Source organism: Juglans microcarpa x Juglans regia, chromosome 6S (assembly GCF_004785595.1).
Source record: "Juglans microcarpa x Juglans regia isolate MS1-56 chromosome 6S, Jm3101_v1.0, whole genome shotgun sequence".
Lineage (NCBI taxonomy): Eukaryota > Viridiplantae > Streptophyta > Magnoliopsida > Fagales > Juglandaceae > Juglans > Juglans microcarpa x Juglans regia.
In genome coordinates this window covers 18988814-19012196 of record NC_054605.1, presented here as the reverse complement: position 1 = coordinate 19012196, position 23383 = coordinate 18988814, and the positions used below count along the sequence as shown (strand labels likewise).

At 37.5% G+C, this 23383-nt stretch overlaps 1 pseudogene; it reads right to left on the bottom strand.

Moving 5' to 3' along the window:
* Nucleotides 1-13932: 13932 nt before the first annotated feature.
* LOC121237648 lies at nucleotides 13933-20019 on the bottom strand (annotated as a pseudogene).
* Between the last annotated feature and the right edge of the window lie 3364 nt (nucleotides 20020-23383).

The window sequence follows — 23383 nt, the reverse complement described above, 5'->3', positions numbered from 1 at the left end:
AAGATGTAGAAAATAACTGCCACCATCTTTTCTGAATTTCTGTTCTCCATGTTCTTGTATGTATTGTGATGAATTTGTTTAAAAAGCACCTATTAAAAAGTAATAATTTATTCAAAAGTCCAAAAGACACAATTCAAGTAAGCAAGATGCATACAAGAGACTCTTGTTTAGAAAGTTGAAAAGATACAAATATTGATATTGTTTGAGAGAAAAAACACTTATTTAATGTTTGCATTTACTTAATTGTCTAGGTGCTACCACACTTGATGAAGTTGTTGGCACAGCTGGCGGTCCAGCTATCCAAAGATGGCCAGAATATGGTTCTCAGTGAGCTATATTCACAGGTTGCAGAGTCTGACGATGTCACACGCAAACTCAGTTTAGTTTCATGGCTGCAGTCATTGTCTTACCTTTGTGCTCAAGCTAAAAGTAGAAGGGATGGAAAGAGTAAATACGACTTCTGCACGGAGTACAGATTCATTACGCCTGACTAGACTAAATGCACGACTCTGAGATATTGACTTTTCACCTAATTGATTTCTTGTCCGCAGACCTCTCTTACTATGTGATCTAGTTACTTGGGTCTCACCTTGAAGACTGTCATAGCACCTTTTTGCTGCAGGAGCTGGTACAACATCAATGACACTGGAATTGGGAATGCCAGGGCTACTCGAAAATCCTGGAATCATGACAGAAGTTCAATAAGAGGTCTGGAATCATGACAGAGAGGCGATTGCCCTTTGTCTTTTAGAACTGTAGCAAATGCAGATGAATGCGGCTATGTAGTCTCAAATAATGCGCATGGGAAAACCCCAACTCTTTTGTTTCCAATGGGTTTCTGTCGGGGGTTGGATTTTCTTTCTTTTGAGTTGGTTCCATTTAGCGCAGGCCAGTGATTCTGTCCTGGTTTCCCATTTGCCATCTGATTGCGACTCGACTCGCCTAGTGTTGGCTTTACTTTTCACCCCCTGATTGGAAGCCTATAAATTGGATGAAACAAGAATGAGTCTTGATCGGAAGCCTAAAAATGGGATGAAATAAGAGGGGGATGGATGACTTTAGTCTTTAGGATCAATTTGCAGCTGGCTCGGCCCACATGTACCATTCACATCCATTTAGTTCTTTGCGGACTAATGATCAAATAATTAGAAGTGCCTTTTGAATGAAGTGGTATTCTTGGAGACTATCAGATATTGAGTATCCGTTTTTAAGTTCAAGGTTCTCTACCGTTTTGGCTCCTTGTAATCAATGAGACTTCAAGCCTTCAAATGTATGGCGACTTTCCGTGCAGAAAATGCAGCTATGATGCAGCATTGCAGTTGCCTTTCCCTGGAATCATAAAAAGCTCGCTTGAATTCAAATGTCTTCGGGTCAATGACATGTTGGAGTCTTCCTGATATTTTTTAGATGCATTTGACTGAGATATTATTCTGGGTTGAACGATGAACTGTAGACACTGATTTGGTTTTCTTAACTATCTGAAAGATATGAATTAGGATTCGGCTCTGCTAGTCTGCATTTGCTGAATTTGGTGAAACTCTATGACGAGAAGTGCTAGCTATAAAGAGATCTCATAAAAATAAATTCACAAATAAACATAATTTTATATGCTACGTTAAATCCAGTAGTGAGACCACATTGAGGTTAGAGGGGGCCCTGCCCCTCTAGCCTCTCAAAAAATATTCATTATTATTATTTAAATTTAAAAAAATTTTGATAAAAAATAATATTGATCTAAAAAATTAAAAATTTTCTTAAAAATCTTTTAAAACTATGAAAAATTTCTTCTAATTCCATCTAGGGGTGTAACTGGTCTAGTTTAGTTTGGTTTTGGATAAATTTTAGGACCGAACCGGTATACGCCAACTTTACATTTTCAAGAGCCGATACCACACCGGTTATCCTCCTAAATCGATACTTCCGGTTTTATCGATTCGGTCCGGTTTTCCGATTTTAATATTAGTATTTTATAATGTATCTATCAAAAGGAATATGTTAAGAATTATTAGGCCATAAAATGTAATTAATATATATATTTTATATTTAAAACATATGATCAAACAAATATTCATGTTTAAGATTATAATTTTATGTTATAAATTATAATGTAACATTATTTCATATATAATTATATTAAATTATATAAAATTATATATAATATAAAAAATATTATATATAATATTAAAAATTAATTATATATATATAGACACACGAATCGATCTGATCTAGTGCCAAAAAACTTAAAACCGGAATCGATTTTGACCGGTTTTTAAAATGGAGGAACCGGCCCGAACCACGGTTTGGGCCGATTCTCCAGTTCTCTGATTTATTTTTATAACCCTAATCCCATCTAAAATTCTTGAGTCTTCTTAAAAGTATGAGTAAAGTAGTTTCTATATTTTGTTAAGTTCATAATTCGTTATCAGTAAACAAGATTATTGATCAAAAGAATATTTTTTGCATCCAAAATATAAAAAATGAGTATATATACATAAAAAATATCAAAAATATACCATCGAAAATTTAAAAACTTGAAAATATGAGTTAAAACATATACGATCCAAAAAATATTTCTTATAAATTGAATGAATATGAAAATAAATTATGTCTACAATGTATTTTCTTATAATTATAAACAACAAAATGTATAATATATATATATATTTATATATATATACACACACATACACATGATAAGCAAATATGCAAGCATCACCGGCATTGAATAGATCAATATGGCCCCCCAACGTAGAATTTCTGGTTCCGCCACTGGTTAAATCTCATTTACAATAAAAATAGTTATACAATCTAATATACCGCATCAAGTCACATCAGTTTATGAGTTTTATTTTTGAGGAATCTTTTTACAATTAAAACAGTTCTCCTATGACAATAAAAGCAACCAACCTATCTAAAAAGCTAATCCTCCAAAGAATCATTATCCCCATATTCCCAACAACAAACTTTGTGAGTAAGGTGCAGTTTGGATAGTGAGAAGAGATAAGATGGTTTCGGATGAAAATTAAAAGTTGAATAAAATATTATTATTATTTTGAGATTTAAAAAATTTGAATTATTTATCATATTTTATGTGGGAATTTAAAAAATTGTAATGATAAAATCAAATGAGTTGAGATGCGATGTGATGAAATACTTTCACTATCCAATCTGTGCCTAAATCTACCTAGTTCTTCAATTTTACACTTCATTTTTCTTTTTATCAAGCGTTATAACTTATTTCCCACCTCTTTAAAAACTCGTCGTGTGGTGTTGAATTCAAATGTCACATTTATTTATTTTTTAGGAAGAGTCATAAGCCACCCACATAGCATCTACGTCCCAATTTTATTAATAAACCCTCACTTGTGGTGGAGGAATACCGTGGTTACAACCTGAGGCATGGAAAATACAAATATCGAAATGAACCAAAAAAACCCAGACCTCCAAAAAAACCAAATAAACTCAACCACAGTATAATTGGAACTAAAAAAAAGCAAAATAAAATAAAAAGAACTCAAAGCCACACCTGCAAAAAAAAAAAACCTGCACGAACATAGAGTAAGAAAAGAAATTGATTGAGTGCAAAGAAAGACATACCTGGACATAAACCAGCACATATAACCCATTAGCAACGTCGTTGAGTTTTTCGAATATAGGGAAGACCCCCTTTGTCTAGCCGGATATTACCTCTAATAGGAGCAGACAGCTCAAATAAAGAAAACCAAGAGCCAGATTGACCTTTAGCACCCATTTTAGCAAGCCCATCGGCAACCGAGTTACATTCTCTATAGTAGTGAATAAGAGAAACATTAAGCCCAACTAGCTGACTTAGAATTTCATCCCAATAATCTTCCATGTACCACAGGCCACATCTCTGATTCCTCAACCAGTTAAGCACTGACATGGAGTCAAGTTCAATCTCCATAGAAAAAACACCCAACAAGCCAATGTATCGAAGCCCGTGAAGTAAGCCCATCAACTCTGCATGGTTGTTAGAATTGTGCCCAATGGCTGCTGCAAACTGGCAAAGCAAGTTACCTTTGTCATCCCGAATGATCCCTCCCGCACCCGAAGGACTCGGATTACCAAAAGAACAACCATCCACATTCAATTTAACCCTACCTTGCTTAGGAAGCTTCCACTTGACCGGAATAATAAACTCTTTCCTCAAGAAATTTAATGGCATAATGAAACATTGTAAGACACCTTCATCACGCCTAGAAAGCAAATTAACATCCTTGAGTTTTAACGCATCCAAGAAACCCAATATTTTATGGAATACCAAACCTGTTGGACCAATTCTATCAAACCTTCCATCCTGGCCTTACAACGACGCCCCCATAACCGCTAAGTAATTATAGCCGGAAGAAGACCCAGCAATTGACCAGGGCGATTAGAATTTTTGGCCCGCCTATACCAACACCCCACCTGCTGACTCCATGAACCACCTTCCATCCAAGGAACTCCAAGTGCCACTGAACATATACGCCAAATTTTTTCGGCAAAATCACCTCGCGCAAGACTATGATTGAGATCTTCATACTTAGAGTTGGAGCAACAATTGCAACGGGAGACAATAGAAATACCAATTCTGCGGATTCTGTCATCCACAGGAAGACAATCATGTATGGCCTTCCACATAGTGATCGACATTTTTTTTTGGAAGAGCAGGATGCCAGGCCCATTTTGCCCAAGGGAAATCCGGACCCCTCAAACAAATACAATGCCACGCGCTTTTAGTAGAGAAATGCCCGTCAGCATTAGGAAGCCAAATCAGCATATCCTTCCCATTTTTAACCCGACCCAGATTCAGAATAAGTTCCTTAGCTTTATGATGACCAACCAACCGAGTAAAAAGATCGATGTTCCAACCCAACCCATTTTTACAATCTTCCAATTTAAGATTTGGCATATCAGAAATATGAATTTTATCGCAAAGAGGGCCATCATTAGCCCAATTATCATGCCAAAAAAGAATTTTACCCTCCCGAGCTTTCCATTTAGAATTAGTTTGCACCAAAGGAATACTTTGTAAGATCATCTTCCAGAAAAGAGACCATTTCTTTGGATCTACCATAGAAATATGTTTATCACCAACATATTTACCAAGAAAAAAATTGGACCAAAGAGATATACCTTGCAAAAGGTTCCAAGCTAACTTCATGTGAAGAGAAGACTGCACATCTTGAAGGCTGCGAATTCTCAGCCCACCTTCCGAGACAAGCTTGCAAATATCCACCCAAGAACACCATTTTTTCTAAGCTTTACCATCTTTAACACCCCAAAAAAAGGTGCTAATGATTCTTTAAAGTTTCTCAATCACAGCTGTAGGAGTCCTTAAGATAGAAAGGCTATGCACATGAATACTTTGAAGCATATGCTTAATGAGAATCAATCTCGCACCACTGGATAACAATCTGGCATGCCATCCCTCCAATTTGGATTGAACTTTAGCAATCAATTCATCAAAATGAGCAATCTTCAGTCTTCCTGAAATAATAGGAACACACAAGTATTTAAAAGGAAAATTTCCTTCCGTAAAACCAGTGAAGCGAAGGAGAGCCCGACGTCTAGAATTAGAAATCTGAGAAGAGAAAAAAAATAGAGGATTTGGCTTTGCTCACTACTTGCCCCGACCCTCTTTCATACGTCTTCAACACATCAGTAATAGCTTTCAAGGAAGCCTTACCCCCATTACAAGAGAGCACCATATCATCAGCATAAAGCAAATGAGAAATAATAGGAGTACCCCTTGGATAGAAAAACAGAGTGATCTTACCCATTTGAACCTGACTTTTTATCATCATCAAGAAAATTTCCTCCACAATGATGAATAAATAAGGAGAGATAGGGTCACCTTGACCCAACCCATGGCCTCTTTTGAAGAGACCTTTGGGGACACCGTTCATGACCACAGAGAACCAAGGATTAGTGATGCATTGACGAATCAACATACAAAAATATTCAGAGAACCCGAAAGCTTTAAGAACATGCAAGAGAAATGACCAGTCGATGCTATCATAGGCCTTCGCCATGTCAATCTTCAAAACAAAATTCCCACCATAAGCTGGTTTATTAATAGAATGAATCATCTCTTGCATCACACTAATATTCTCAAAGATACTGCGACCCAGAAGAAAGGCTCCTTGTTCAGGAGAAATAATTTGAGCAAGTAGAGGGGAGAGGTGATTAACCATAATTTTAGTGCAAATATTGTAGAACACACTGCACAAGCTAATCGGCCTAAACTTGTCAAAACTCGTTGGATTATCCACTTTCGGGATTAAAACCAGGAAAGTTGCATTGAAAAATCATGGAATAGCCATACCTTGGAAAAACTCTGCCACAGTATCAACAACATCAGTACCTACTATTTGCCAACAAGATCGATAGAAGCCCGATCCCAATCCGTCAGGATTGGGGCTACTATCTTCTGGAATGGAGCAAAGAGCATCATAGACTTCCTGAGGTGAAGGAACACGAGAAATGAAATCATTGTCATCCTGCGAGATAATCGGTTGGACTAGGTGAAGGAGCAAAGAGCATCATACACTTCCTGAGGTGAAGGAACATGAGATCATCATAGACTTCCGGAATGGAGCAAAGAGCATCATAGGCTTCCTGAGGTGAAAGAACACGAGAAATGAAATCGTTGTCATCCTGCGAGATAATTGGTTGGACTAGGTCCCCCAGACGCGGCTCATCGTGGAAATTTCCAACCTCCAAGAATTGAGAAAAATAAGAAATAGGCCATTTGTGAATCTGCTCTGGTGAGGAGAGAATAGTACCATCCTCTAGCTTCATCTCTTTCACCTCTTTATGATTACGACGACTCATAGCACGGAAGAAACGAGGCCATCCTCCACGTCTTCATTATACTCAGATTGCAAGCTGGCCTCCAAGCCCTTTATCCGATCCTCAAGCGCAGCTATGTGAGTATCGGTTCTACCAAATATTTGCTTGTTCCAAGCTCTCAAAACAATTTTTAGTTTTTTAAGTTTAGTAACAAGCATATACAAACGAGATCCCCTGACAACATCACCATTCCAAGAGTGCAAAACACAATCGAAAAACTAAGCATGAGAAACCCACATTTGTTGAAATTTAAAAGAAGGATAGCCATACCTGACAAACTAATTCTCCAACGAAACCAGCATCGGCGCATGATCAGAAGAAGTGCGCACCAAGTATTCCATATTAGCATCAGGAAAAACATCAAGAGCCACTATATTAAATAAACAATGATCAAGTCGTGCCCAGTGCCTGGATCTACCAGGATGACCATTACACCAAGATAGAAAATTACCACAGAAAGGCATGTTGAGAAGCCCACAAGAACCCACCCAACCATTAAACTCCTCCATCGCCAAGACCAACCTTGGCCTACCCCTTCTACACTCAGAGTCATTTCTGATAATATTGAAATTGCCAATAACCATCCAAGGTAAATGATGAATATTAGCACCCATCAACGAACCCCACAGTCTTCTACGCTCCAACTAGGAACATTTCGCATAAACAAAAGTAATCTGGAAATCATTCAGATTAGTGATTCGAACAGTCAAGAATTGATCTCCCATACACTCAACCACAAGATTGAAGTCCTGAGACCAAAACATCCATAACTTTCCGCCGTCATCAACATTAGAGCAACAACAATCAAAACGCAATCTATCACGCCACATATCTAAACGAGAGTTACTTACCATTGGCTCTGCAATAACAAGAAGTTTAGGATGATACTTCGACACCAATTTTTTAAGCTGCTTTCTCGACGTTCCAACACCCAGAGCATTCTAATACAAGTAAGAAATCTTCATAAATTAAGACGGGAGGGCTTGCTTACAACCCTAGTAGAACCCCTTAACTTAATACCTTTCCCATGCCATTTCTTTTCCGACTGAATATCCGAGTTCGAGACCACAAGGGTGTTCTTGGCTAAATGTTCCAAGACCCCTTTCTGATGAGCAAACGTGCCCATCATGATAGTCATTTTCACGTTCAACATCCGCACAAACTGGGTCCCCTCCGTCTTGGACAAATACATTCCCATCATGGACAAGTTCTTCATTACGTTCAGCATCAAGCTTTTCAATGATGATCGGGTCCAATTGGATCTTTGTGCTGGGCCCAGTTTCACAATGCCCCAAGGTAGCATCCACAAGACCAACACTAGCCCCAATGCCAAGAGCTTCCTCACACGACCCAGTCGTAGGCAAACACAGAGGCCTTAGACCCACAACACCTTCATCAGTAACCCTGTCGAATGGAAGATTAGCAAAATTCATAGCTTTCGGGACACCTTCTTGAATGGTCACAGTTTGAGTCTCATCAACCAAAGCAGGAACCACCTCCATCAAAAGCTCATTCTCAGAAACAACATGCACTTGCTCAAGAACCCCTAAGTCGTGGAGACTTTCAGGGACCACCGACTTAGAAACATCCTGAGGAGCTTCTTGACTAGATTCTCCCTGTTCAACAATCACCACACTAACAAAAGGCACTAGATTCTGCTCAATATTATCCGGATTAGACACTACAGCTGTATTCAGTAAGCCTCCATCCACGTTCTCCCCCTTAGCACTAGGTTTTCCAGCTTTCTTCACCCATATCTTCCTTCCTTTCTCCTTTTGTTTCTGATCACTTCCATGTCGACAGGTCTTTAGATTATGACCTTGGCAACGACACGTCAAACAGTAAGCCGACAAAGTCTCGTAGATGATCTCTTGCCTACGGCTTCTTGACATCCCAGGGATTCCAATCCAGAAGTGGGAAATGGGCTCCTGTGAGGCGTCAATCTCCAATCTAGACTTAAAGATCATTTACAAATTCCAGATAAACCAATTTCAAGATCAATAGCTAAGAAGACCAAGGAAGTAATACAAGGATTAGTGCAATCCACTTAAGACGAGTCTAGCAAGAGCTGAATATTCAATATGGGCTTGAGAGAAGGAGATCCAGTGATCATGTACGTTGTAGAAGCAATGGATCGGTGCAACATAAATTAGGGCCTATTATTATGATTATGTGATTGAAGGCCATGGACTTGTTTATTTCATTAATAAGGCTTATTTTATTAGTTATAGGAATTAGTCTAGAATAATTGAGTTTGAGGATGCTTGACCCACATATATATTATTTATTATGAACTAGGGTTAGGGTTTTACTGTAGTGAGTACTGTAGCCGCGGCACTGTTCATCCAGGGGTATTTATGGAAGATGGGGATTTATTTTGGCTAGGGTTTGATTAGATTTTGCTTTAAATACTCTTTGTTACCTCATGTTAAGAAGTTTATAAAATTTGATGAATTTATTCATTGTGAGTTGAGTTTTACTCCTCTTGTTCTTGATAGAACTTTTAAACTTATAAAAGGTAAATCACAACCTTTATGGCATTCCTCCTTTGTAATCTGGGTTCCTGAGACGGGTTCTTCAATGGGTCTAGATTTTAATATAATCTAGGTTCTTGAAACGAGTTCTCATCGGGTCTAAGTTCTCCATCCATTGACTTGATTTTGGCTTTCTTGGAGAGTTTTCAAATTGATTGTGTGTTCAGGGGATTGCATTCTCGCGGGTTCATAAATTCCTTGAGTATATCTTTCTAGTTGGTATCTTGTTTTATAATTACTCTTTCCCTCGTATAAATTCCTTGAATCTCGTGTCATTTTATTCATTCATTTTTTTTTGTTTCTTGGATCTATATTACTGGTTGGAATAATTCAAGGTTTTATCGTCTTGATTTAGTTCAACTAGTTCTTAAAGAACTTGAGCGAGAAAACTATTGAGGTAAAAGGCAAGAAAGTGTAAGACTATTATCGGGAAAAAGCCAATTAAGAGTGAAACACGAGTGGAGTGCCATTATTCGAGTGTAAACACGTAAGGGAGTGTGTGAGGTTTTCCACTAACATTCTTTTGTGCAGCACTTTACAATGTCTCATCGGAGTGGCTCTTCATCAAAGGGGATGGTAGGTAACTCATCCTTTGTGTTGCAATCCATGCAACAACAGTTTGAGCGGTTGAACTTGGTGTTGGGTGAAGTGAGGGATATGATAGATCATCAAGATGCGGTAATTAGAAATCTACAAGGCAGGAGAGATATGAGGCAAAGTGAGTCTAGTGTTGAAAATGGGTATGAGAAAGAAGAGTATGATGATTCTCTTATTACTACACAAATTAAGATGGATGATACCGAGCAGCAGAGCGAGAACATTTTTCATACTAGATGCCACATCAACAACAAGGTATGTAGTATGATTATTGATTTGAGGAGTTGTATTAATTTAGCTAGCACTACTTTAGTTGAGAAATTGAATTTACCTACTTTGAAATTGAGAGTGAGAGTGATAAAAAAAGAAAAAGTGAAAGTAAGAGTGATCAAAAAAGAAAAAGTGAAAATGAGAGTGATAAAAAAAGAAAGAATGAAAGTGAGAGTGATCAAAAAAGAAAAAGTAAAAAAGAGATTGAGTTAAAAAGTAAGAGTAAAAGTGAGATTGAGCTAAAGAGTGAATGCGAGATTGAGAAAAAAAGAAATAGTGAAGCCGAAAAGGAGAGAGAGAAAAATGAAAGAGAAAAAATATGAGGGTGAGGCTGAGATCGCAAGAAAAAGAGAGAATGAGTTGAAAAATAATTGTGAGATCGAGAGTACAAAAAAAGATGAAGAAAAAGAGAGTGACAGAAATAAAGAGAATGAAAGGAAAAAAGAGTGTGAAAGGGAAAAAGAGAGTGAAAAACTAAAAGAGAGTGGAAAGAAAAGAGAGAGTGAAGAAAGTAAGATAAAAACAAAGAGAAAAGTAAGTTTTTATGCTAAGGTGAGTCTTAATACTAACGAACTTGACGTATCTTTGCCTAATATTGTTGTCTCTTTATTGCAGGGATATGATGTTGTGTTTCTTAGCGGTGTGTTTAGTGGATTGCCACCTATTAGGGAGATAGAGCGCTACATTAATTTTGTGCCAGGTGCGACAATTCATAACCGACCTTTCCTTGACGAACATGAGTCCTTGAAATACTTGAAGGGACAAGGTAAGTTGAACAGAAGACATGCTAAGTAGGAGGAATTCATTGATACCTTTCCTCCTATATTTAAATACACACAAGGTATGGAAAATTTTGTGGTTGATGCTTTAACAAGAAGGTATGTCCTTATCTTCATTTTAGATGTAAAATTGTTAAGACTTTAATATGATAAAGAATTGTATGCTAATGATGATGACTTTGCTAGTATGTATGGAACATGTGAGAAAGCATCGTTTGGTAAGTTTTATAAACTAGATTGGTACTTGTTTAGAGAGAATAGATTTTGTATGCCTACTAGTTTTATGCATAAGTTGCTTGTGTGTGATAGACATGGTGGTTTGTTGGGTAACCTTGGGGTAAGGAAAACTTATGTTGTGTTGCATGAACCTTTGTGGAAATATCATTTGCCATTCAATGACGTGTTGCATGAACATTTGTGAAAGTATCAATTGTCATTCATTGATGTGTTGAATGAACGTTTGTGGGAGTATCATTTGCCATTCATTGACGTGTTACATAAACGTTTGTGGAAGTATAATTTGTCATTGATTAACATGTTGCATGAACATTTGTGGGAGTATTGCTTGTCATTCATTGAGTTTGCATATAACTGGAGTGATCATTTTGGGGTAACGAAAGCTTTAGGTGTGTTTCACGTACATTTGTGGAATTATCATTTGCCATTCATTGAATGGTTACATGGATGTTTGCGGGAGTATCATTTGCTCTTATTAGAGTGTGCATATAATAAAACCTTGCATACAACTATTTCTTATTCTCTGTTTGACATTGTTTATGGTTTTAATCCACTTACTCTTTCAGATTTGAAGGTTTTGCTTGTTGATGACAGGATTAGCTTGGATGAACCTTTTCAAATACTAGAGAAAATTAAAGAAAATGCATACAAAGTGGATCTTCCAGGTAAGTATCATGTTTTTACTATTTTCAATATTATTAACATTTTTCCCTTTGATCCAGGTGGAGATTCGAGGTCAAATCATTTTGAGGAGAGGGGGAATGATGGGAACCAAAGTGGGCCTAGACTTAAAGATTCTTTGCAAATTTCAGATAAACCAATTTCAAGATCAAGAGCTAAGAAGATCAAGGAAGCAATGCAAGGATTAGTACAATCCACTTAAGGCGAGTCTAGCAAGAGCCGAATATTTAATATGGGCTTGAGAGAAGGAGATCTAGTGATCATGCACGTGGTAGAAGCAATGGATCAGTACAACATAAATTAGGGCTTATTATTATGATTATGTGATTGAAGGCCATGGATTTGTTTATTTCATTAATGGGGCTTATTTTATTAATTATAGGAATTAGTCTAGAATAATTGGGTTTGAGGATGCTTTGCCCACATATATCTTATTTCTTATGAACTATGATTTTTTGGGAAGGCCTTGTATTTTGGCCAAGAGCTTATTTGGAAAGTTATTATTTTATTGAACTAGGGTTAGGGTTTTACTGTAGCGAGTACTGTAGCCGCGTTACTGTAGACGCGACACTGTTCATCCAGGGGTATTTATGGAAGATGGGGATTTATTTTGGCTAGGGTTTGATTAGGTTTTGCTTTAAATACTCTTTGTTGCCTCATGTTAAGAAGTTTATGAAATTTGATGAATTTATTCATTGTGAGTTGAGTTTTACTCCTCTTGTTCTTGATAGAACTTTTGAACTTATCAAACGTAAATCACAACCTTTGTGGCGTTCCTCCTTTGTAATCTGGGTTCCTGAGACGGGTTCTTCAATGGGTCTAGATTTTAATATAATCTAGGTTCTTGAAACGAGTTCTCATCGGGTCTAGGTTTTCCATCCATTGACTTGATTTTGGCTTTCTTGGAGAGTTTTCAAATTAATTGTGGGTTCAAGGGATTGCATTCCTGCGAGTTCATATCACAAACCTGAGCCCCATCTATGCGAGTGGCACGCGTCGTCGGATTCTCACGGCGTATATATCTCTCTATTGAAGCCGTGAGCATCTCTAGGAGGGAAGAATGATAGAAGTTAGGCAGAAGACCGGGTAAAAAAACCCAAACAGGAACAGACGGCTGCTCAAAATCTTCATAAAATTCCAGTGACCATACAAAGGGCCGGTAGGGGACACCCTCTATATCACACGATTCCCTTGACAAGGCCTTATGAAAATATGATTCATTGGTCATGTGTATGAAAATATTCTTGGGATGTTGCATGGCCGAAATGACGGGCATAGATGAGAGACCTCAGCGGCTGCGGATGAAGGCATGGATACTGTCGAGGGAGGGTCTTTGTCGTAGGAATTTCACAACCATTGAAAACCTAAATGGTTCTGCAGATCTAACATTTCCTCAGATGAAAAAGAGAAAAACACTTCCCCTCCATATATTTCGGTTGCCTAAACGGAATAACCACCTCTGGCAGTGGTTGGGGCACAGATAACACAAGGTTAGTGAAAGAACGAGGAGGACCAGCCTTGGAAGGCTGGCCATCAATGGCCGCCATGCAGCGTACGTGAGCAGCTTACGAGAACAAGTGGTGAAACCCTAGCAGAGCGAGTTTCACATAAAATGAAACTATTTCGAATTCAAATGTCACATCAAATGCTACATTATATAGCATAATTTTAAAACTTTAAATTTAAAAGTAAAAGAAGTTTAAAAATATACAAGAAGATCTAAAAGTAGAAGATAACAATATATATATATATATATAAGAAAATTGGTAGAGGAATCCTTCCAATGCCTTCCACCACCCCTTGCGATGCCCACACGAGGAGGGAGAGAGTTTTATTTATCAATATATTGAGGCATCCAACTTCACATTGGAGTATAAACATACTTCTTAAATCATACAAAACATTGTTTCCAAATAATAAATTTATTGGATAGAGGGGACAATTCACACTTCATGGCAATACTTCTTCTTAAACAAATTTTAGATTGGAATAGGGACAACTCTCACTGGATTACCAATCTGATATGTTAAGCCAAACTTACCTTCCAAACTAATATCCTCAAGTTTAACACCGTCATCAAGCTTCCAATCAAAGTTGTGGATAAGTGAACCCAACATCAAGTACAACATTCGCATCGCCAATGGCATCCCAGGACATATTCTTCTTCCGCCACCAAACGGTATAAGCTCAAAGTGCCTTCCTTTAACATCAATTTCTGATCTCAAGAACCTCTTCAGCATAAATGAGTTTGCATTTTCCCATGTGCTTGGATCTCGACCTATACCCCACACATTCACTAGCACTTGAGCACCCTTCGGGATAACGTAGCCATCGACTTCCACATCTGCTTCGGCTTTCCTGGGTAGCAAGAAAGGAATATTGAAGACTGATGCAGTTTTCTATACAAACTATATTTATTTTTCTGCTATTATTAGTCATCTATTTTATTACTTTGCTTTGGAACAATATGTTATTAATTGTTGTTATTCTCAAGATGGCTTATAAGATGTATTTTGGTGAATTGTAAACTGCAGAACTATAGAATCAATCAAACAATTGTTGGTTGAAGTTCTCCCCTGTTTTCTCCTCTGGTTTCACTATTTTTCTGCAATCTGAATTCTAAAAACCAACAATTGGTATCAGAGCACGTTTCGATCTTCTTGGGAAAAGTGGCTGCCCTTGGTTCACCCACATCAATTCCTATTTTTTCTAGTGAAAATTATGACTACTGGAGCATAAAAATGAAGACTTTGTTCTTGTCTCTTGATCTATGGGATGTCATCGAGTCTGGAGTTCCAACAGTCAGTGAAAGCTTAAGTGATGGTAGTTCAAATTCAAGTCAAGTCAAGCTGGAAAAACAGAAGGATGCAAATGCATTATTCACTCTGCAACAAGCTATAAGTGAATCTATATTTCCAAGACTAATGAGAGCTACAACTTCTAAACAAGCATGGGAAATTTTACAACTTGAGTTTCAAGGAAATAACAAAGTTAAAACTATTAAGCTTCAAGGGTTGAGAAGGGAGATTGAGAATCTCAAAATGAAAGATTCTGAAACTGCCAAAGAGTATTGCTCAGAACTCATTGAAGTAGTTAATCAAATGAGGGCTTATGGAGAGGACATAACTGATGAGAGAATCGTACAAAAGATCCTCATTAGTTTAACTGAGAAATATGACTCGATGGTTACTGCCATTGAAGAATCTCGGGATCTCTCTATACTTTCAGTTACTGAACTGATGGGTTCTCTGCAAGCACATGAACAAAGGCTTGACAGGAGGAATGAAACTACTCTTGAAAATGCATCTCAGTTGAAAGTCAATCTCAAAAATTAGAAGCAAAAGGATTTCAAAAAAGGGGTATAAGGGCAAGACAAAAGCTGGAGAGAGTCATCAGAAAAAATATGCTACAAAAGGTAATTTTCAACCTTGTGGTATTTACAAGAAAACTAATCACTTGGAGAAAAATTCCTTTCATCGTGGTAAACCTCAGTGTACAAATTGCAAAAAGTTTGGCCATGAAGAAAAGGATTGTAGGTTTAAAGACAAGAATCAACAAGCAAATTTCACAGAGGATAAGGAAGAGCAGTTGTTTTATGCTTGTCAAGTGGCTGCTGAACAAAAAAGGGAATGGTTTCTAAAGGGAATGGTTTCTCGATAGTGGCTGTAGCAACCACATGACACCAGATTCAAGTCTATTTTCTCGGATTGATGATTCTGTTAAGGTAAAAATCAAACTCGGAAATGGTGATCTTTTGGAGGCAAGAGGGAAAGGCACAATGGTTTTGGAAACCAAAAGGGGAACCAGATTTATAAATGATGTGTTGCTAGTTCCAAGCCTTGATCAAAGTTTGTTAAGTGTTGGACAGATGATGCAAAATGGATACTCCCTTCACTTTGAAGATGATCAGTGCACTATTTATGATATAAAGAACAACAATCATGTGGTGGCTGAAGTGAAGATGGGAAATGGGAGAAATTTTTCTATTTATTGGCAATACCTGAAGGCACTTATGGTTAAAAATGATGAAACTACCTTATGGCATCAAAGGTTTGGACATTATAACCTTAATGCACTAAGGTTGTTAAATAAAAAAAACATGATTAGAAACTTACCTCTTCTGGATCAGAATATGGCCGTGTGTGAAGGTTGCATGTTGGGGAAACAACATAGAGAATCCTTTCCAAAAGGAGAAGCATGGAGAGCCAAAACAGTTTTGGAACTTGTGCATACAGATTTATGTGGTCCTATGAGAACTCCTTCACAAAGTCAAAACGGGTACTTCATCTTGTTTATTGATGATTTTTCTAGAATGACTTGGGTGTACTTTCTCAAAGAAAAATCAGAAGCATTTGAAATTTTAAGAAATTTAAATTGCTTGTTGAGAACCAAAGTGGTAGAAAACTCAAAACTTTGAAAAGTGATAGAGGCACTGAGTTTAACTCTAAAAAGTTTGATGAGTTTTGCAAAAATGAAGGGTTGGAACACCAGTTGACTGTTGCCTATACTCCACAACAAAATGGAGTCTCGGAGAGGAAAAATAGGATTGTCACGGAGATGGCCAAGTCTATGCTAATGGCAAAAGGACTTCCGAAAAAGTTTTGGACTGAGGCTGTTAACACATCTGTGTATCTCCTGAGCATCTGAAAGTTTTTGGATGCATTTGTTATATGCATATTCCTGAACAAAAAAAGTACAAGTTGGAAGAAAAGTCAGCAAAGGGAGTCTTCCTTGGATATAGCTCTCAATCCAAAGGATATTGGATTTTCAACTTAAAATCACAACAGCTGGTTACAAGTAGGGATATGGTATTTGATGAGTATTCAACTTGGAATTGGGAGAAAGATGAAGAATTAACTCAGCCACTTACCATACCAGTAATTGAAGAACCCGAGACAAGAATGGAAAATGATGATGACAGTCAACCAGCAACTCCAACTTTAGAACAAAGGGTTGACAGTAACCTTGAGATCTCAGATCAGTTTACTCCTGAAACGACTCCAAGAAGGTTGAGACCTTTGAGTGAAATCTATGAATCTTGCAACTATATGTCTTTAGAGCCTGAAAGCTTTGCAGCAGTTGTAAAAGAATCAGTTTGGGTTGATGCAATGAAGGAGGAGATTAAGATGATTGAAAAGAACAATACTTGGGAGCTTGTTCCTTGTCCTGACAGCAAAGAAATTATTGGGGTTAAATTGATTTACAAAAGGAAGCTTAATCCTGATGGTTCATTAAAGAAATGCAAAGTAAGATTAGTTGCTAAAGGGTATTCACAGCAGGCTGGAATTGATTTCAATGAAACTTATGCTCCTGTGGCAAGATTAGATACTATAAGAACTGTTTGTGCACTTGCAGCTCAAAGAAGTTGGAAGATCTTTCAACTTGATGTTAAATCAGCTTTCCTCAATGGAGAACTTGAAGAGGAAGTATATGTGGAGCAATCCGAGGGTTTTAACAAGGAAGATGGCAGGGTGCTTAAATTAAAAAAGGCTCTATATGGGCTTAAACAAGCACCTAGAGCATGGTATAGCAAGATCGATGGTTACTTTGGTGAGCAAGGATTCAAGAAAAGTGTGAGTGAACCTACACTTTATGTTCAAATCAAAGGTAAAAATCTACTCATAGTCTCCTTATATGTTGATGATTTAATCATAACTGGAAATGACTCAAAGATGATTGAAGAATTCAAGCAAGAGATGATGAAGGCTTTTGAAATGAGTGACTTGGGTTTAATGCATTATTTTCTTGGTATGGAAGTATGTCAAGATGATGGCATCTTCATTTGTCAAAAGAAGTATGCTGAAGATTTACTTAAGAAGTTCAATATGGCTGATTGCAAACCAGTGGCAGCTCCTCCAATTGCAAATGAAAAACTTAAGAAAGAAGATGGGGAAAAATTAACTGATGGGGCTACTTATAGAAGCTTGATTGGTAGCTTGCTATACCTCACTTCTACTCAACCTGATCTCATGTTTGCTACAAGCATGTTGTCAAGGTTCATGCAAAATCCCAGTCAAGTGCATTTTGGTGCTGCAAAAAGAGTGTTGAGATATGTTTAAGGAACTTTGAAATATGGTATTTCTTTCAAACCATGTTCTTATTCAAAATTAATTGGGTACACTGACAGTGATTTGGTTGGCTCTATTGATGATATGAAGAGTACATCAGGCTATTGTTTTAATTTGGGATCTGGAATTTTCTCATGGGGTTAAAAAAATAAGGTTCTGTGACTCAATCTACAGCAGAAGCAGAGTATGTTGTTGCTGCAAATGCTGTAAATCAAGGTATATGGCTGACCAGAATACTTGAAGATATGAGAGCAAAGCAACAACTTCTAGTTGAGATTTTTTGTGATAATAAATCAGTAATTGCAAAGGGAAAAAATCCAGTTTATCATAGCTGAACCAAACACATTGCTATTAAGTATCATTATATTAGAGAAGTAATTGCTAATGGAGATGTTGAGTTGAAGTATTGCAAGTCAGAAGAACAATTGGCTGATATCTTTACGAAGGCACTTCCTAGAGACAAATTTCAGAAGCTGCATTTGATGCTTGGAGTTGAAGAAAATGCATCAAGGAGGAGTATTGAAGACTGATGCAGTTTTCTATACAAGCTATATTTATTTTTCTACTATTATAGTCATCTGTTTTATTACTTTGCTTTGGAACAATACGTTATTAATTGTTGTTATTCTCAAGATGGCTTATAAGATGTATTTTGGTGAATTGTAAGCTGCAGACCTATAGAATCAATCAAACAATTGTTTGAAGTTCTCCCTGTTTTCTCCTCTGGTTTCACTATTTTTCTGCAATCTGAATTCTAAAAACCAACAAGGAAGTGCCGGGTGCAACCGGAATGTTTCTTTGATTATTGCTTGCAAGTAAGGTAATCAGGTAACATCCGATTCCTCTACTGAGTTTCCCTTGCCAATTACCTGCTCCAACTCTGCTTTGGCTTTTGATACCACGTCTGGGTTGTGGAGTAGCTCTGCCATTGCCCATTCTAGCATAGATGAAGTTGTATTAGTGCCCCCGACGAATAGGTCCTAACCCAAAAACAAAAAAGTTAAGATTATTTTTTGTACATCAGAAACTGTCATCAAAACTGAAGTAAACAAATGATTCCAAGCGGGGAGAAAGTTCAAGAAGAACAGAGTAACAGTAGTTACCATGAACAAACTTTCCATCTTAGGTTTGTCCAGTACCTCATTGTTCTCTTCACTAATGTTGAGAAGGACATCTAACATGTCATTATTCGTGATATAACCAGACACTTTTCTCAACTGCAGACGTTCGCTAATCATTCGGTCAAAGATGTCTATTAGCTTTCCAAAGTGAACCGTCATGAGATGCCTTATGCCTTGGGGATCGATCTTCCTAAGCAGAGGAAAAAGATCTGCCAAGTTTGGTTTTCCTACCACGGTAGAGATATTTCGCGTGGTCTCCTTGAACTGCCTAGCCGTGTCAGAATTCGGATCGGCCAAATCCACCGCGAAAAAATCGTGTTCGACAACAGACTAAGTGCAGTCTTGGAAGCCGCTGTGCCATTATCAACCCGCCTCACCGATTAAACTGCTTTGACGAGTTTCTGCGAGAAGCGCTTGCACTTTGTCGTACCGGACAGCTTGGTTGGCGTCGAGTATTTTGTTGGAAACAGTTTGCCATTACATATTTTCCGAAGATTTCTCCACTGGGTCGAAATGGGCATCCAGGGCAAGTCGTACTCTTCATGTTTGTGGACTCGGAGCGCATCCGGGACGGTTCGGTTGGACAAGAGTTGGTCGTGTGTTTGAAGAACTTGCTGAGCCGTGTGCATTGAGGAAATGATCACTGTGGTTACTTGGCCTAGCTTAAGCTCATTATGGGGCCATAAATCTGGGCAAGCTCGATAATGGAGTTGTGGGGTTTTTCAGCAGCGAGATCGAAGAGGTTTCCTATTACTGGAAAAGGCTTAGGACCAGGTGGAAGCTTTCTGGGAATTGCTTTGCTTCTTGTAAACATTCGGAAGGTTTGGATCAGTGTCCAGGCGAGGCAAAGATACACGATACTGCTCAAGAAATCCATGTTTGTCTATGGAAACTCAGTGGAGAGATCCGATAACGAAGATGACTTTATTCCTTGGTAAACCAACGGTAAAAACACAGCACGGAAGTACACGCAGCTGTCTAACCTTTATACATGTCAATGCTACGGCATTACAAATTGACTTTGTCGGCGCTTTTATTCTTTTGAAAAAGACATTTATATTGTTTTGTTGACGTGGCTCCATTCCATCACATAACTAAAGTCAATGTTTGTTTTAATTTACTAGTTTGGCTATGCTTACTTTTATGTGAATTCAAAATAAATAAAAAGAAAGATGTTATATGTATTTATAATTTTATTTATAAGATTATTTTATCTATTTTTTAAAAGTTTAATTTTAAATTTTATAATTTTCTGCATATTAATAACTTATATGTAAGTATGTATTTTTATATAAATAAAAATTATAAATAGTATTTTCTATATATGCATATATATTGTATAAATAATTAGTAATTAGTTGCTGTGTAATGAACATGGATAACATGAAGGATAAAGTTAGGGGAGGCGCGCGGGTTTAAAGTCAATGAGAAATAGATGTGGCCCAATTTCAGTAATAATTGCACCCTACTTCTAATAATTGATCATTTGTTTAAAAAGGAAACCCACGTGGAGAGAATTTGAAAACATAGCAGCTTAAAAAGGCACTACTTACCCTTAGACTAGGGGAGTTGAGTTCGGTTTAATTATGGACTTCCTCTTGAATTTAAGGTCCGTTTATTTTTAAGAAACATCTTATCTCACTTTATTATTATAATTTTTTTAAATTTTTATATAAAATAAAATAAATAATTTAACTTTTTCAAATTTCAAAACAAAAATAATATTAAAAAATATATTTTAACAATATTTTGTTCAATTTTTTAACTTTAATCTCAACTCATCTCATCTCTGAAAACAAACAAACCCTAAGAGGTTTGGGCCAGATTATCTAGGGAAAAGAGAATTTCTAGGTGTGATTCAGTTTTGGATTTATCGGTTTTTCTAACCTAAACGAATAATCTTTTTAATCATATCAGTTTTAGAACTTAAAACATTATTTTCAGTTTAGAATTACATGCATATGTAACTTAATATGTAATTATAATATATATATATATATATTATACTTCGTTTGGATTTAAAGTTGATCTTAACTCATCTTATCTCATTTAATCATTTTAAGTTTTTCAAATCTCAAAACAATCATTATATTAAAAAAATAATATTTTAACAATATTTTATTTAACTTTCATTTTAATCCATCTCATATCAACTCACCTTGGAGTTTAGGACCTATTTGCTGCAAGAACTGGTACAGCATCAATGACACTGGAATAGGGAATGCCAAGGCTACTTGAAAATCTTGGAATCATGACAGAAGTTCAACAAGCAGTCTAGAAAGTAGACTATAGTCTCAACCAACAATCCCACTACATACATGCGAGTTTGTGCACGAAATTGTGCATGCCCCATATGACCCATCATGTTAGTTCTGTTTTAAAAAACAAACAAACAAAATAACAAAAACACGACAAAGAATACAACATAGGTTCGTTCACTGTGTCCATTCCCAGATCTAATTAGAAGAACTGGTTAGGTTCCATTCGTCAGCCCTAAACTGATTTTCGCACCCCATTTTCACTTTCCTCATTCCTCCGCGACCCATGTTTCATTCTCAAATCTTGAAACATGGGAGTGAGGGTCACGGTGGTTGGCTTCTCTTCCTCTTGTTGCCAAGTTGTACGTACACGAGGTTGGGTGGTTGTGCAACAAGGACTCGGGTAGGGCGTTAGTGGGGCTGGCCAATCTTCTCCATCCATGGTTGTTGGCCTCTACGTGCGGCAGTTCCAGGGTGTAATGGCGGTTGGGTTATGCGTAGGGGTGCTCTGTTTTGGGGTAGCAAAATAGGGCCTTTTCATCGGTTGTTTCCATGGTGGCTCATGGTGCAGGGTTGTGGCAGTTTCTATGCTGTTTGGCCTCGGGTGCTGGTTGGGTAGCGTGGGTCATGGTGCAGGTTGGCAACGTAGTAGGGTTGGGGCAGTCAAGGTTGTTTGTGGAGGAGTATGCAATGGCTTGGTCTGTTGAGACGCTGACCCACAAGGTGGTCGGAAGTTTCTGTGCGAGGCGGAGTTGGGCTAAAGGCCAAGAGAATTTGCTTTGTTTTTTACTTCCCAAAACAGAGAACATGGTGGAGCATGTCTTACGTCATTATGGTTGCTCTGGTTTGTCGTTGGTTGCTCGTTTATGGAGGAGAGGCTCACCGTGTGAAGGGCGTTGCTTGGTTTTGGTTTCTCACGGTGTCACCTAGTAGGGCTTCCGGTGGTGGATTTGTTCTGGTCGTGGGCTGTGGAGACATGCTGGATGGGTCAATAAATTTGTTTGCAATTGGCAAATTAACTTGTAGTCTTATTTTGCATGATAATGTTCAGTTAGTGTTGAATTTCTTACATGAAATCTAAAGCTTAAGCAGTGAAAAAACTGATTGTGGCAGGTTTGGGTCCAACAACTTTACATGAAATCTTTTAGCTTTTGTTTATTGATTCTATATTGGCAGAACGAAGGGTTGTGAAACTCAAGCCTGAGCAATGAAAAAATACAGGGCTTCGTGAATATTTCTCCTCTCCCGCCTCAACGCATCACTCATTGAAACGTACCTTATCAATTTCTAGTTGGCCATGCAGGTCTTCTTCGTGCACAAGGGTGTGCGCAAACTTGCATGCATCTAGCTTTTTTCCCCAAACAATGCGCATGGGAAAATCCAAACTCTTTTGTTCCCAATGGAGTTCTGTTAGGGGTTGGATTTTCTTTCTTTTAATTTGGTTCCATTTAGTGCGGGCCAGTTATTCTACCCGGGTTTCCCATTTTTCATTTGAACACCACTCGATTGGCTTAATGTTGGCTTTACTTTTCACTTCCTTGATTGGAAACCTGTAATTGGATGAAACAAGAGTTGCTCTTGATCTTAAGCCTAAAAATGGGATGAAACAAGAGGGGCATGACTTTGGTGTCAATTTGCAGCTGGCTCTGTAAAGCCTCAATCCCGGAGGGGTCGGGGAGTTAGCTCATATCACCTAAAATCATCTAACATAATTATATATACTCCAAAGACTCCATAAAATATAAATTTACTTGTTTAAACCAAATATATATGTTCCTCCACAAGGACACCAAATAAAGATCTCAACATAACAGACTAAAATTTCCATAAAGACTAAAGAATTTTCACATCTCAAAATACTCATATCAATATAAAATAAAAAATCTACTGAATAAGACTCTCTAATAATTACTTGTACCATTTGGCTATTATTCCTATACGATCATATAATTTTACTCATACTTCATACTCTTGATTTCCAGC